The following is a 14,504-nucleotide window of genomic DNA, read 5'->3' on the forward strand; positions in this document are numbered from 1 at the left end:
TCAAAATTAGGCAATGAATGCTCGAGATTTACAATAGTACTGGTGTTGGTGGTAGCGAGAGGAAGACTGTTAGTATTAAACACCGAGGAAAAGTAATTGTTTAAGAGGTTTGCAATGTGTTGGCTGTCAGTCACTAGTGCACCGTCGCTGTTTGTTAAAGGTCCAATACCACTTTTGATCGCCTTTCTGTTGTTTATGTAACTGAAGAAAGATTTCGGATTATTTTTACAGTTGGCTGAGAGAGAGTGTTGCCTGCAGAAGCGTTCTAAGTTATGTGCCTATGAAAAATACACTTAATTCAGGTTCTCGTATTAATATAGTGCAGATATTTACTTTTTTTATTTTTACTGCGGGGAAGGTAGTGATGAAATGAGGGGGGGGGGGGGGAGCGGGAGTCAATATTGGACATGTGTTGCAAGCTCGCCAACCAGGAAGGAGATTATCTTACATGATTAAGGAAGAGGATCAGGAAGTTATCATAGTCTGGCCTTCAAGGTTAAGTGAAGAAAAGAACGTCGAAGAGAAGGAGGAGGAAGAGGAAGAGAAGGGGATGAGGAAGAGATGAGACGAAGAGAAGAGGTTGAAGGGAGGGTATGAAGAGAGGGGGAGGAAGAGATGGGGAGGAAAAGAAGGAGAGGAAGGGAAGGGGACGGAGGAGGAGGAAGAGGTAGATAAGGGGATGAGGAAGAGGTGAGCCAAAGAGAAGAGGTTGAAGGGAGGGGATGAAGAGAGAGGGAGAAAGAGATGGGGATGCAAAGAAGGAGAGGAAGCGAAGGGGAAGGAGGAGGAGGAGGAGGAGGAGGAGGAGGAGGAGGAAGAGGAAGAGAAGGGGATAAGGAAGAGGTGATGAAGGGAGGGGAGGAAGAGAGGGGGAGAAAGAGATAGGGAGGAAAAGAATGAGAGGAAGCTCAGGAAGGGAAGGGGAAGGAGGAGGAGGAATAGAAGGGGATGAAGAAGAGGTGAGACGAAGAGAAGATGTTGAAAGGAGGGGATGAAGAGGAGGGGGAGAAAGAAATGGGGAGGAAAAGAAGGAGATGAAGGGAAGGGGAAGGAAGAGAGGGGGTGAAGAGATTGAGGATGATGAGGGGATTGGTGAAACTCTAAATAGGAAATAGATACAAGAAGACGGAATATGAAGGCCAGCTTGACGATTTATGAAAGAATTTGACAAGACTGGAAAAAGTGAGTTGGAAGGAGAAGAAGAGTGATAATAACTAAGGTAGAGAGATAGAAAGCTAGCATAATTAAAACGAGGAAAGACAGATAGAAAGTTAGAATACGAAAAACAAGTAGATATATTAGCAAAGATGGTGACAAGGTTAAGAAAGGTAAGCTTGAAGGAAGGAGGGATTGATAAGACTATACGTAGAAAACGATGATTGGAAGCCCAGATAAGAACAGGTAGATAAATTAGACACGACATTAACAAGGTGCGAAAAGATAATGTTAGAGACAGTGACTGATAAGAGTAAACGTAGGAAGGATAGATTGGAAGCGAAAATTTGAAGGACAGACAGGTGGGAAAATTTACGTATATTGACTGAGGTAAGCAAAGGTGAGTAGGCAGGTGTGAGGGGGAAGGTGTGGTGGAGTGGCTCAATCTTGCATTCTGGCCTTAATCTAGCTCAGGTGTGGCAATTAAAGGCTTAAGTGTCCGATAAAGGTGCAGCCTCGCGACCTGATTTCACAGGGTAAGAGACGGTGGATATTACCTGAGGTTTTCCGCTTCACCGAGAGAGAAGGAGAGGGGGAGAGGGAGAGGGAGAAGAATAAAAGCAGAAAACAGAAAACAGAAGAAAGAAAAAAAAGAAGAAAAAGAGAAAAAACGAAAAACACGGAAAATTAGAGAAGAAAAAAAAAAGAACAGGAAGAAAAGAAGAAAAGGAAGAAAAAAAAGAAAATTAAGAAAAAATAACAGAAGAAAAAATAAGCGAGAGAGAGAGAGAGAGAGAGAGAGAGAGAGAGAGAGAGAGAGAGAGAGAGAGAGAGAGAGAGAGAGAGAGAGAGAGAGAGAGAGAGAGAGAGAGAGAGAGAGAGAGAGAGAGAGAGAGAGAGAGAGAGAGAGAGAGAGAGAGAGAGAAAAGCCAGGTCAGGTTGGGATAGATGAGGTTAGGTTCGAGAGTTCAGGTGTCACTAATTAAGGGGTCGCCTACCTGTCGGCTGATGGTCAAGGAGAGAGAGAGAGAGAGAGAGAGAGAGAGAGAGAGAGAGAGAGAGAGAGAGAGAGAGAGAGAGAGAGAGAGAGAGAGAGAGAGAGAGAGAGAGAGAGAGAGAGAGAGAGAGAGAGAGAGAGAGAGAGAGAGAGAGAGAGAGAGAGAGAGAGTACATAGATTTACATAGAAAATCAGACCCCACAGACCCCATGGTCCAGACTTGGTGGTCTGTCCTTAAACCTAAGTGATTTTACATTAATCAGAAGACTCCAAAACGTTGCATTTCTACTCTAGTTGATATTAAGTTGAAGGAAGTGACGGTCGAGCTTATTTTTGAAAGAGTCAATCGTGTTACACTGGACCACTGATGGTGGAAGCTTATTCCATTCTCGCACTACAACGTTGGTGAAGAAAAATTTGGTGCAGTCTGAATTTACTTGTTCACATCTGAGTTTTACGCCATTGTTCCTCGTGCGCAGAGTGTCATCGATCATAAACAATGTTGATCTGTCTACATTCGTGAAACCATTAAGTATTTTAAAACATGCGATCAGTTTTCCTCGGAGGCGACGTTTCTCAAGAGAACATGTTAAGGGTAGAAAGCCTTTCTTCGTAGGATTTGTTGCGCAAGGAAGGGATCATTTTCGTTGCCCGACGCTGAACACCTTCTAATTTAGCAATATCCTTTGCATGGTGGGGACCAAAACTGTACCGCATATTCCAAGTGGGGTCTGACTAAACTGTTGTAGAGCGAGTATTACATCTTTATTCTTGAATACAAAGTTTCTTTTAATGAAGCCCAACATTCTGTTCGCTTTATTTGCTGCATCGATGCATTGCTGTGAGAATTTGAGGTTTGACGCGATTTTGACCCCCAAGTCTTTGAAGCATTGAACGCTTTTGAGTTTAACGCCGCGCATTTCGTATTCGAACTTCTTATTCCTCGTTCCAACTTGAAGGACCTGGCACTTGTTCACGTTAAAGGGCATCTCCCATCTATCCGACCAAGTTGAAATTTGTGCAAATCCTCTTGGAGGCTTTGCCTGTCTTCGTCAGTGAGAACCGAGTTACCAATCTTTGTGTCGTCTGCAAATTTACTAATGCGGTTATTGAGTCCAACATCCACGTCGTTGATGTAAATAATGAAGAGCACTGGGCCAAGGACCGAGCCCTGAGGGACGCCACTAGTGACAGGCGCCACTCTGAATCACAGGCGCCCAGAGAGAGAGAGAGAGAGAGAGAGAGAGAGAGAGAGAGAGAGAGAGAGAGAGAGAGAGAGAGAGAGAGAGAGAGAGAGAGAGAGAGAGAGAGAGAGAGAGAGAGAGAGAGAGAGAGAGAGAGAGAGAGAGAGAGAGAGAGAGAGAGAGAGAGAGAGAGAGAGAGAGAGAGAGAGAGAGAGAGAGAGAGAGAGAGAGAGAGAGAGAGAGAGAGAGAGAGAGAGAGAGAGAGAGAGAGAGAGAGAGAGAGAGAGAGAGAGAGAGAGAGAGAGAGAGAGAGAGAGAGAGAGAGAGAGAGAGAGAGAGAGAGAGAGAGAGAGAGAGAGAGAGAGAGAGAGAGAGAGAGAGAGAGAGAGAGAGAGAGAGAGAGAGAGAGAGAGAGAGAGAGAGAGAGAGAGAGAGAGAGAGAGAGAGAGAGAGAGAGAGAGAGAGAGAGAGAGAGAGAGAGAGAGAGAGAGAGAGAGAGAGAGAGAGAGAGAGAGAGAGAGAGAGAGAGAGAGAGAGAGAGAGAGAGAGAGAGAGAGAGAGAGAGAGAGAGAGAGAGAGAGAGAGAGAGAGAGAGAGAGAGAGAGAGAGAGAGAGAGAGAGAGAGAGAGAGAGAGAGAGAGAGAGAGAGAGAGAGAGAGAGAGAGAGAGAGAGAGAGAGAGAGAGAGAGAGAGAGAGAGAGAGAGAGAGAGAGAGAGAGAGAGAGAGAGAGAGAGAGAGAGAGAGAGAGAGAGAGAGAGAGAGAGAGAGAGAGAGAGAGAGAGAGAGAGAGAGAGAGAGAGAGAGAGAGAGAGAGAGAGAGAGAGAGAGAGAGAGAGAGAGAGAGAGAGAGAGAGAGAGAGAGAGAGAGAGAGAGAGAGAGAGAGAGAGAGAGAGAGAGAGAGAGAGAGAGAGAGAGAGAGAGAGAGAGAGAGAGAGAGAGAGAGAGAGAGAGAGAGAGAGAGAGAGAGAGAGAGAGAGAGAGAGAGAGAGAGAGAGAGAGAGAGAGAGAGAGAGAGAGAGAGAGAGAGAGAGAGAGAGAGAGAGAGTCCTAGTAGGTGCTATAAACCTCCTCAGAAAATCAACATAAACACACACACACACACACACACACGCTAAACAAAGGCAAGCAGGCTGCCATGAGGAAATAACGCCGAGTTGACTTTATAAATTAATTGCCGCCGCTGTGGAAAGTTATGCAGGAAATCGTTGTTTTTCGCCACCTCCTCCTCCTCCTCCTCCTCCTCCTCCTCCTGTATGTTCTGTCCGAGGAAGCCAAGGCGTCAGAGATGAACAAGCTCATCAGTTTACAGCCTTAATTCAGACGCCCCTTTTTTCTTAACTTCCTTTTGTCGTATCTCACTAACTAAGTCCCATGAAGTTAACCCTGAGGATATTTTTGAATTGCAGTATGTGTGTGTGTGTGTGTGTGTGTGTGTGTGTGTGTGTGTGTGTGTGTGTGTGTGTGTGTGTGTGTGTGTGTGTGTGTGTGTGTGTGTGTGTGTGTGTGTAACAATAATAATAATGATAGTAATAGGTTTATTAATGTAAGGCAGCCGTTAGGATTCCCCGGAGAGTCGTTGTAACCGCTTAACCAAACAACGAAGGGGAGAAAAAAGTAATGACCATTTTTATACTCGTACTTTCTGCCATATTCTGAATAGTCTTACTCCGATTACGCATGTCTGTTACCTTTTCGTTCCCCATCTCTTCCTTAATCAACTTGTTATCTGCACTTGCCCTATTTTCCTCATCTCCCTCCCTTGCCTCTCCCTCATCCCGGTTCTCTATCCCATCCCCTGTTACCTTTTCCTCCCTCTTTCCCTCTTTTTTTTTTTTTTTAATCTTGTCTTATTCGCTAGGCCTAGTCTCCTTATCTCCCCCACTGCTCTACCCTGCTAACATTGCCCTGTCGTTTAGCATCCTTTTCCCTCATCCCTGTTCCCCGTCCCTTCCTCTTTTCCCTTTCCCTCTCTCTTTCCCTGTCTTCCTTAATCTCCCTTGTTTTCCATTCTAGGCCTAGCTTCCTCATCTCCCACACTGTTCAACCTTGCCACCATTGCCTTGTTGTTTATCCTTCCTTGTCTTCCCCTCATCCCTGTTCTCCGTCCGTCCTCTTTCCTCTTTTCTTCCACCTTTCCTCCCTCCTCCTTAATCTTCCTGCCCGATTGTCCCTCTCCCTTCCTATCCTTTGCCTAGCCTCTGTTCTTAGTGTTCTGCCTTCCCATCCCCTGTTCCCCTTTCCTTTCTCTCCCTTTCTTTTCCCTAATCTCCTTGTTTTCTTTTGGGATGAGTAGGAGGAATATGCCCAGAATCGTCCAGAGTGGAGTTTTTAGAAAAAGTTTGAGAGAAGAGTTCAGCCTTAGAGAAAAATGAGACGGCAATGTTGCCGTCAGGACTGAGGAGTGGAGGGAAAGATGAAGAAGTGAAGTTGGAGGAGATGTTTTTGGCTAGATGCCAGAAGTCACGGGAAGAGATAGAGAAAGCAAGGTTTTGGCATTTTCTATTAATGAAAGAATTTTTGGTTAGGTGGAGAATAGATTTGGCACGATTTCGGGCAGAAATGTAAAGTTCATAATTAGCATTAGTTTGAAGGCTCTGGTACCTTTTGTGAGCTACCTCTCTATCATTGACAGCACGAGAGCAAGCGCGATTAAACCAAGGCTTTTTAGCGTGAGGAGTAGAGAAAGAACGAGGAATGTATGCCTCCATTCCAGAGACAATCACCTCTGTGATGCGCTGAGCACACACAGAGGGGTCTCTATCCTGGAAGCAATAATCATTCCACGGGAAATCGGAAAAGTACATCCTCAGGTCGTCCCACCGAGCTGAAGCAAAATGCCAGAAGCATCGCCTCTTCGGTGGGTCCAGAGGGTGTACAGGATCGATAGGACAGGATGCAGAAATAAGATTGTGATCGGAGGAGCCCAACGGAGAGAACAGTTTGACAGAATAAGCAGAAGGGTTAGAGGTAAGGAAGAGGTCTAGAATGTTGGGACGGTCTCCAAGACGGTCGGGAATACGTGTAGGGTGCTGGACCAACTGCTCTAGGTCGTTGAGGATAGCAAAGTTGTAGGCTTGTTCACCAGGATGGTCAGTGAAAGAGTATGAAAGCCAAAGCTGGTGTTGAACATTGAAATCTCCTAGGATGTAGATTTCAGCGAAGGGAGAGTGGGTCAAGATGTGCTCCACTTTAGAATTCAAATAGTCAAAGAATTTTACATAGTTGGTAGAGTTAGGTGAGAGATAAACAGCACAGATGTATTTAGTAATAGAATGACAATGAAGTCTTAGCCAGATGGTGGAAAATTCAGAAGAGTCAAGGTCGTGGGCACGAGAGCAAGTGATGTCGTTGCGCACGTAGGCGCAACATCCAGCTTTGGATTGAAATTTAGAATAGAGATAGTAGGAGGGAACAGAGTAGAGATTGCTGTCAGTAGCCTCAGAAAAATGTGTTTCGGTAAGGAAGAGAAGGTGAGGTTTAGAGGAGGAGAGATGATGTTCCACACAATGAAAATTAGAGCGAAGACCGCGAATGTTGCAGAAATTGAGAAAAAAGAGGTTCGAGGAGTTATCAAGACACCTCTCGGGACGGCAGCCAGAAGGGGAGTCCTCCCTGGGAGAATTTGTGGTCCCCCCCCAGGCGGGGACTCCGAGGCTTGGTGTAGGTGCGACATTTTGAAATTTTAATTTTAGGAAAAGGTGTATATGTTGTGTGAATGTAGTGTGCTGTGGATAAAGAGAGGATCTGTCTTTAGAGAGCATGCTGAACTACTCTCCGGTGTTGGTGAAACAATAGGGAAACGGTTAATGAGGACATGGGAAGGGTCTTTGGAGGGCTTCAGCTCCCTTCTCACCTTCCATATATACCTCACCGGGAGTGGCTTGCGCCCGTTCGGTAGGTGTCTTCCTACCTACTCCAGCCAGAGGAGAAGGAGAGGAGAAGGAGGAGATGAGGGGAAGGTGTGGTGAGAAGCAGGTGTGGTAGAGGTGAAGAGATGAAAAGGTGAAAAGAAGGTGTGGTAGAGGTGAGGAGATGAAAAGGTGACAAGAAGGTGTGGTAGAGATGAGGAGATGAAAAGGTGACAAAAAGGTGTTGAGAAGGAGGAGATGAGGGACAGAAAGTGTGGTAGAAGTATGGAGGTGAGAAGGAGACAAGAAGGTGTGGTAGAGGTGAGGAGCTGAAAAGGTGACAAGAAGGTGTGGAGAAGGAGGAGATGAGGGGAAGAAGGTGTGGTGGAGGTGAGGAGATGAAAAGGTGACAAGAAGGTGTGGTAGAGGTGAGGAGATGAAAACGTGACAAGAAGGTGTGGAGAAGGAGGAGATGAGGGGAAGAAGGTGTGGTGGAGGTGAGGAGATGAAAAGGAGACAAGAAGGTGTGGTAGAGGTGAGGAAATGAAAAGGAGACAAGAAGGTGAAGAGAAGGAGGAGATGAGGGGAAGAAGGTGTGGTGGAGATGAGGAGATGAAATGGTGACAAGAAGGTGTGGTGGAGGTGAGGAGATGAAATGGTGACAAGAAGGTGAGGAGAAGGAGGAGATGAGGGGAAGAAGGTGTGGTGGAGGTGAGGAGATGAAAAGGAGACAAGAAGGTGTGGTAGAGGTGAGGAGATGAAAAGGTGACAAAAAGGTGTGGTAGAGGTGAGATGAAAAGGTTACAAGAAGGTGTGGTAGAGGTGAGGAGATGAAAAGGTGACAAGAAGGTGTGGAGAAGGAGGATATGAGGGGAAGAAGGTGTGGTAGAGGTTAGGAGATGAAAAGGCGACAAGAAGGTGTGGTAGAGGTGAGGAGATGAAAAGGCGACAAGAAGGTGTGGTAGAGGTGAGGAGATGAAAAGGTGACAAGAAGGTGTGGTAGAGGTGAGGAGAGGAAAGGGTGACAAGAAGGTGTGGAGAAGAAGGCGATGAGGTGAAGAAGGTGTGGTAGAGGTGAGGAGATGAAAAGGCGACAAGAAGGTGTGGTAGAGGTGAGGAGATGAAAAGGCGACAAGAAGGTGTGGTAGAGGTGAGGAGATGAAAAGGTGACAAGAAGGTGTGGTAGAGGTGAGGAGATGAAAAGGTGACAAGAAGGTGTGGAGAAGAAGGCGATGAGGTGAAGAAGGTGTGGTAGAGGTGAGGAGATGAAAAGGCGACAAGAAGGTGTGGTAGAGGTGAGGAGATGAAAAGGCGACAAGAAGGTGTGGTAGAGGTGAGGAGATGAAAAGGAGACAAGAAGGTGAAGAGAAGGAGATGAGGGGAAGAAGGTGTGGTAGAGGTGAGGAGATGAAAAGGAGACCAGAAGGTGTGGTAGGGGTGAGGAAATGAAAAGGTGACAAGAAGGTGTGGTAGAGATGAGGAGATGAAAAGGTGACAAGAAGGTGAGGAGAAGGAGGAGATGAGGGGAAAAAGGTGTGGTAGAGGTGAGGAGATGAAAAGGAGACAAGAATGTGTGGTAGAGGTGATTAGATGAGAAAGAGACAAAAAGGAGAGGTAGGGGTGAGGAGATGAAAAGGAGACAAGAAGGTGAGGAGAAGGAGGAGATGAGGGGAAAAAGGTGTGGTAGAGGTAGGGAGATGAAAAGGAGACAAGAAGGTGAGGAAAAGGAGGAGATGAAGGGAAGGTGTGGTAGAGGTGGGGAGATGAAAAAGAGACAAGAAGGTGTGGTAGATGTGAGGAGAATAAAAGAAGACAAGAAGGTGTGGTAGAGGTGAGGAGATGAAAAGGAGACAAGAAGGTGTGGTAGAGGTGAGGAGATGAAAAGGAGACAAGAAGGTGTGGTAGAGGTGAGGAGATGAAAAGGAAACAAGAAGGAGAGGAGAAGGAGGAGATGAGGGGAAGAAAGTGTGGAAGAGGTGAGGAGGTGAAAAGGTGACAAGAAGGTGTGGTAGAGGTGAGGAGATGAAAAGGTGACAAGAAGGTGTGGTAGAGTTGAGGAGATGAAAAGGTGACAAGAAGGTGTGGTAGAGGTAAGGAGATGAAAAGGAGACAAGAAGGTGAGGAGAAGGAGGAGATGAGGGGAAGAAGGTGTGGTACAGGTGAGGAGATGAAAAGGAGACAATAAGGTGTGGTAGAGGTGAGGAGATGAAAAGGTGACAAGAAGGTGTGGTAGAGGTGAGGAGATGAAAAGGCGACAAGAAGGTGTGGAGCAGGAGGAGATGAGGGGAAGAAGGTGTGGTAGAGGTGAGGAGATGAAAAGGTGACAAGAAGGTGTGGAGAAGGAAGAGATGAGTGACATAAATTGTGATAGAGGTATGGAGGTGAGAAGGAGACAAGAAGGTGTGGTAGAGGTGAGGAGCTGAAAAGGTGACAAGAAGGTGTGGTAGAGGTGAGGAGATGAAAAGGTGACAAAAAGGTGTGGTAGAGGTGAGGAGATGAAAAGGTGACAAGAAGGTAAGGAGAAGGAGGAGATGAGCGGAAGAAGGTGTGGTAGAGGTGAGGAGATGAAAAGGAGACAAGAAGGTGTGGTAGAGGTGAAGATATGAAAAGGAGACAAGAAGATGAGGAGAAGGAGGAGATGAGGAAAAGAAGGTGTGGAAGAGGTGAGGAGATGAAAAGGAGACAAGGTAGTTTGGTAGAGGTGAGGAGATGAAAAGGTGACAAGAAGGTGTGGTAGAGGTGAGGAGATGAAAAGGTGACAAGAAGGTGTGGTGGAGGTGAGGAGATGAAAAGGAGACAAGAAGGTGAGGAGGAGGAGGATATGAGGGGAAGAAGGTGTGGTAGAGTTGAGGAGATGAAAAGGAGACAAGATTGTGAGGAGGAGGATGAAATGAAAAGGAGACAAGAGGGTGTGGAGAAGGAGGAGATAAGGGGAAGAAGGTGTGGTAGAGGTGAGGAGATGAAAAGGAGACAAGAAGGTGTGGAGAAGGAGGAGATGAGGGGAAGAAGGTGTGGTAGAGGTGAGGAGATGAAAAGGTGAAAAGAAAGTGTGGAGGAGGAGGAGATGAGGGGAAGAAGGTGTGGTAGAGGTGAGGAGGTGAAAAGGAGAAAAGTAGGTGTGGTAGAAGTGAATAGATGAAAAGGTGACAAGAAGGTGTAGAGTAGGAGGAGATGAGGGGAAGAAGGTGTGGTAGAGGTGAGGAGATGAAAAGGTGAAAAGAAGGTGTGGAGAAGGAGGAGATGAGGGGAAGAAGGTGTGGTAGAGGTGAGGAGGTGAAAAGGAGGAAAGAAGGTGTGGTAAAAGTGAGAAGATGAAAAGGTGACAAGAAGGTGTGGAGAAGGAGGAGATGAGGGGAAGAAGGTGTGGTAAAGGTGAGGAGATGAAAAGGTGACAAGAAGGTGTGGTAGAGAAGAGGAGATGAAAAGGTGACAGGAAGGTGTGGAGAAGTAGGAGATGAGGGGAAGAAGGTGTGGTAGAGGTGAGGAGGCGAAAAGGAGACAAGAAGGTGTGGTAGAGGTGATTAGATAAAAAGGTGACAAGAGGGTGTGGTAGAGGTGAGGAGATGAAAAGGTGACAAGAAGGTATGGATAAGGAGGAGATGAAAAGGTGACAAGAAGGTGTGGAGAAGGAGGAGATGAGGGGAAGAAGGTGTGGTAGAGGTGAGGAGGTGAAAAGGAGACAAGAAGGTGTGGTAGAGGTGAGGAGATGAAAAGGTGACAGAAAGGTGTGGTAGAGGTGAGGAGATGAAAAGGTGACAGAAAGGTGTGGTAGAGGTGAGGAGATGAAAAGGTGACAGAAAGGTGTGGTATAGGTGAGGAGATGAAAAGAAGACAAGAAGGTGTGGTAGAGGTGAGGAGATGAAAAAGAGTCAAGAACGTGTGGTAGTGGTGGGGAGATGAAAAGGTGACAAGAAGGTGAGGAGAAGGAGGAGATGAGGGGAAGAAGGTGTGGTAGAGGTGATAAGATGAAAAGGATACAAGAAGGTGTGGTAGAGGTGAGGAGATGAAAAGGTGACAAGAAGGTATGGAGAAGGAGGAGATGAACATAAGAACATAACATAGGGAAACTGCAAGAGGCCGGGTGGCCTACACAGGGCAGCTCCAGAATCCCCCCCACTACTCACGGTGGGTGAGGTGTAGTTACAGGGGTTATAGGTAGAGGCTTGATCCTCGTTATACCGACGGTACCCAGGCACGCATCCAGCACCCCGTCACCTTACTGCACCCACACCTCACTGCCACCTGTCGTGCTCGTCCATGTAGCTATCCAGTCTACTCTTAAAACAAGCTATCGTCCCTGCACTAACTATGTGATTGCTGAGTCTATTCCATTCCCCCACCAACCTATTACTAAACCAATGCTTGCCTATATCTCTCCTAAATCTATACTTTTCTAATTTCAATCCATTACTGCGAGTTCTATCCTGTTGGCTAATTCTCAATACTTTACTTATATCGCCTTTGTTGTAACCCTTGACCCATTTGAATACTTCTATCAGATCTCCCCGCACTCTTCGTCTCTCTAGAGAATGTAAGTTTAGATGTTTCAGCCTATTATGATATGGGAGGCTCCTCAGCCCCTGAATCATCTTGGTCATCCTCCTCTGAGCTGATTCTAGCAAGTTGATATCCATTCTGTAGAGTGGACACCAAAACTGGATAGCATAATCTAGGTGTGGCCTAACTAACGCTAAATAGAGTCTGAGGATGACCTCTGCACTCCTGTTGGTTACCGTCTTGTTAATAAAGCCTAATACCCTGTTAGCCCTATTCCTAGCACTAATGAGGGGATGAAGGTGTGGTAGAGGTGAGGAGGTGAGAAGGAGGCAAGAAGGTGTGATAGAGGTGAGGAGATGAAAAGGTGACAAGAAGGTGTGGAGAAGGAGGAGATGAGCGGAAGAAGGTGTGGTGGAGGTGAGGAGATGAAAAGGTGACAAGAAGGTGTGGTAGAGGTGAGGAGATGAAAAGGTGACAAGAAGGTGTGGAGAAGGAGGAGATGAGGGGAAGAAGGTGTGGTGGAGGTGAGGTGATGAAAAGGTGACAAGAAGGTGTGGTAGAGGTGAGGAGATGAAAAGGAGACAAGAAGGTGTGGAGAAGGAGGAGATGAGGGGAAGAAGGTGTGGTAGAGGTGAGGAGATGAAAAGGTGACAAGAAGGTGAGGAGAAGGAGGAGATGAGGGGAAGAAGGTGTGGTAGAGGTGAGGAGATGAAAAGGAGACAAGAAGGTGAGGAGAAGGAGGAGATGAGGGGAAGAAGGTGTGGTAGAGGTGAGGAGATGAAAAGGAGACAAGAAGGTGAGGAGAAGGAGGAGATGAGGGGAAGAAGGTGTGGTAGAGGTGAGGAGATGAAGAGGAGACAAGAAGGTGAGGAGAAGGAGGAGATGAGGGGAAGAAGGTGTGTTAGAGGTGAGGAGATGAAAAAGGAGACAAGAAGGTGTGGTAGAGGTGAGGAGATGAAAAGAAGACAAGAAGGTGTGGTAGAGGTGAGGAGATGAAAAGGAGACAAGAAGGTGTGGTAGAGGTGAGGAGATGAAAAGGAGACAAGAAAGTGTGGTAGAGGTGAGGAGATGGAAAGGAGACAAGAAGGTGTGGTAGAGTTGAGGAGATGAAAAGGAGACAAGAAGGTGTGGTAGAGGTGAGGAGATGAAAAGGTGACAAGAAGGTGTGGTAGAGGTGAGGAGATGAAAAGGTGACAAGAAGGTGTGGAGAAGGAGGAAATGAGGGGAAGAAGGTGTGGTAGAGGTGAGGAGATGAAAAGGAGACAAGAAGGTGTGGTAGAGGTGAGGAGATGAAAAGGTGACAAGAAGGTGTGGTAGAGGTGAGGAGATGAAAAGGTGACAAGAAGGTGTGGAGAAGGAGGAAATGAGGGGAAGAAGGTGTGGTAGAGGTGAGGAGATGAAAAGGTGACAAGAAGGTGTGGTAGAGGTGAGGAGATGAAAAGGTGACAAGAAGGTGTGGAGAAGGAGGAAATGAGGGGAAGAAGGTGTGGTAGAGGTGAGGAGATGAAAAGGTGACAAGAAGGTGTGGTAGAGGTGAGGAGATGAAAAGGTGACAAGAAGGTGTGGTAGAGGTGAGGAGATGAAAAGGTGACAAGAAGGTGTGGTAGAAGTGAGGAGATGAAAAGGTGACAAGAAGGTGTGGTAGAGGTGAGGAGATGAAAAGGTGACAAGTAGGTGTGGTAGAGGTGAGGAGATGAAAAGGTGACAAGAAGGTGTGGTAGAGGTGAGGAGATGAAAAGGTGACAAGAAGGGGTGGTAGAGGTGAGGAGATGAAAAGGTGACAAGAAGGTGTGGTGGAGGTGAGGAGATGAAGAGGTGACAAGAAGGTGTGGTAGAGGTGAGGAGATGAAAAGGTGACAAGAAGGTGTGGTAGAGGTGAGGAGATGAAAAGGTGACAAGAAGGTGTGGTGGAGGTGAGGAGATGAAGAGGTGACAAGAAGGTGTGGTAGAGGTGAGGAGATGAAAAGGTGACAAGAAGGTGTGGTAGAGGTGAGGAGATGAAAAGGAGACAAGAAGGTGAGGAGAAGGAGAATATGAGGGGAAGAAGGTGTGGTAGAGGTGAGGAGATGAAAAGGAGACAAGAAGGTGTGGTAGAGGTGAGGAGATGAAAAGGAGACAAGAAGGTGTGGAGAAGGAGGAGATGAGGGGAAGAAGGTGTGGTAGAGGTGAGGAGATGAAAAGGAGACAAGAAGGTGTGGTAGAGGTGAGGAGATGAAAAGGAGACAAGAAGGTGAGGAGAAGGAGGAGATGAGGGGAAGAAGGTGTGGTAGAGGTGAGGAGATGAAAAGGAGACAAGAAGATGTGGTAGAGGTGAGGAGATGAAAAGGTGACAAGAAGGTCTGGTAGATATTAGGAGATGAAAAGGTGACAAGAAGGTGTGGTAGACGTGACGAGGTGAAAAGGTGACAAGAAGGTGTGGTAGAGGTGAGGAAATGAAAAGTTGACAGGAAGGTGTGGTAGAGGTGAAAAGGTGACAAGAAGGTGAGGAGAAGGAGGAGATGAGGGAAAGAAGGTGTGGTAGAGGTAGAGGTGCTCATGGTGTAGTGGTTATCACATCTGTCTCACACACAGAAGGTCCCAGGTTCGAGCCCTGGTGAGCACATCTTATTTACTTCGCGAAAATAATTATTATTATGGGGATTCATTAGGTAACAGTGATCATAAGGAAATTAGATTTAATATTAAATGGGAGGATAGAGTAAGCAGTAACAACACATTAATACCTGACTTCAGGAAGGCAGACTATGAGGGGTTAAGAAAGCAGCTGCAGAAGCTTAGGGGAGTGAGATCAGAAGTAGGTCAGGACCCAGAGCAGGGAGG

General features: G+C 46.7%; 1 non-coding gene across 1 annotated transcript; it reads left to right on the forward strand.

Annotated features, from left to right (window-relative positions):
- Positions 1 to 14,213: 14,213 nt before the first annotated feature.
- Trnav-cac (transfer RNA valine (anticodon CAC)) lies at positions 14,214 to 14,286 on the forward strand. Its single transcript has one exon. It is a non-coding gene; the product is annotated as a tRNA-Val (tRNA).
- Positions 14,287 to 14,504: the final 218 nt, after the last annotated feature.

Source organism: Eriocheir sinensis, unplaced genomic scaffold (assembly GCF_024679095.1).
Source record: "Eriocheir sinensis breed Jianghai 21 unplaced genomic scaffold, ASM2467909v1 Scaffold681, whole genome shotgun sequence".
Classification (NCBI taxonomy): domain Eukaryota; kingdom Metazoa; phylum Arthropoda; class Malacostraca; order Decapoda; family Varunidae; genus Eriocheir; species Eriocheir sinensis.